We start from the raw sequence: 1,552 nt of genomic DNA on the forward strand, positions 1-1,552 counted from the left end.
CTGGGATTGATATTTTAGCTTTTATTTTTACTTAAAGTACAATAACTTTTACCATTTTAATTTGTTTTAATAGTATATTGACATTATTGTTTTCTTTCAAAAATCCAATTAATTTTCTTTACCCTATTATTAAAATGGTAATTGACAAAAACAAACTACATTGTCACCAGAAGAGCAATACAAAATGTACAAGTGATATATTAAAATCATCTTTCCAGCTTGAATTTCAATGATGCATTGGGGCAACGATTTTGTGAGAAACATCTTCACCCTTAAATAAAGATTTTCTTAATTCCTTACCTGTGTGCTAATTAGATATCACCTTGTTTTCACATTAAACAGACTTCCACATGAGAAAGCAGCAAGGATGCAGTGGCGTTAATGTTTCCTGGTGTCAACCTGTATTATTTCAGTAGATATTGAAATGAGGATGCATCTTGCTGCCTTTCCAATGAAGCAAGTTTAATTTAGTAATAGGTGAAAAACCATCCCTACAAATATGTTAATCAGACACTTGGCTTTGTGGACACTTTTCAGAGAACAAATTAGTTAGCATAAATATAAAGCCAGAAAATGAAGAGCTGTTTAATCACTCAATTGGATTTTTCTGCCAGCATATTTCTTTTTCTCTGCAACCCACTGCTAAATTGTGCTTCCTAGCTGTTTTTAAAAAATCACTGAATCAAATCTAACTCCATCAGAGAAGGCCAGGTACCCTACACCATAACAGGGGGTTTGAAATTTTGACTTGTCTACTTAAAGATCACCAAAATCTGATAACAAGGTCAATTAAGTCCCTGGGTGGGATTGAACCACCAACATTTTGGTTAATAGCCTTACACACTAACTGATTGCGCCACAGCGACACTTTGCAAAAGTTCATACTGACAAAGGCTTATAAGCATTCATCTAGAACGATTCCTAGAAACATTTTAAAAAGTCAATAATGTGGAGAGTTTTTGTAAGATGTTTCTTCCATCAACCAATGAAGAAACACATTGGTACTTTCCCATGATGAGTGAGTGCTTCAGGATCTCTTGCACTTACATGTGCAGCAGAGTACTGTAATGGAAGCATGCTGGGTCCATAACCCAGAGGTAGGCAGATTGAAACTATCCTCTGCTATATGCATTTTTTTTTTGTTAATTAAAGTAATCCAAAACTGGGAATGATATTTTTGCTCTTTTATTTTTACTTAAAGTACAATAACTTTTACCATTTTAATTTGTTTTAATAGTATATTGACAGTATTGTTTTCTTTCAAAAATCCAATTAATTTTCTTTACCCGATTATTAAAATGGTAATTGACAAAAACAAACTACATTGTCACCAGAAGAGCAATACAAAATGTACAAGTGATATATTAAAATCATCTTTCCAGCTTGAATTTCAATGATGCATTGGGACAACGATTTTGTGAGAAACATCTTCACCCTTAAATAAAGATTTTCTTAATTCCTTACCTGTGTGCTAATTAGATATCACCTTGTTTTCACATTAAACAGACTATTACATGAGAAAGCAGCAAGGATGCAGTGGCTTTAATGTTTC

This window comes from Pseudophryne corroboree, unplaced genomic scaffold, assembly GCF_028390025.1.
Source record: "Pseudophryne corroboree isolate aPseCor3 unplaced genomic scaffold, aPseCor3.hap2 scaffold_580, whole genome shotgun sequence".
NCBI classification, from domain to species: Eukaryota; Metazoa; Chordata; class Amphibia; order Anura; family Myobatrachidae; genus Pseudophryne; species Pseudophryne corroboree.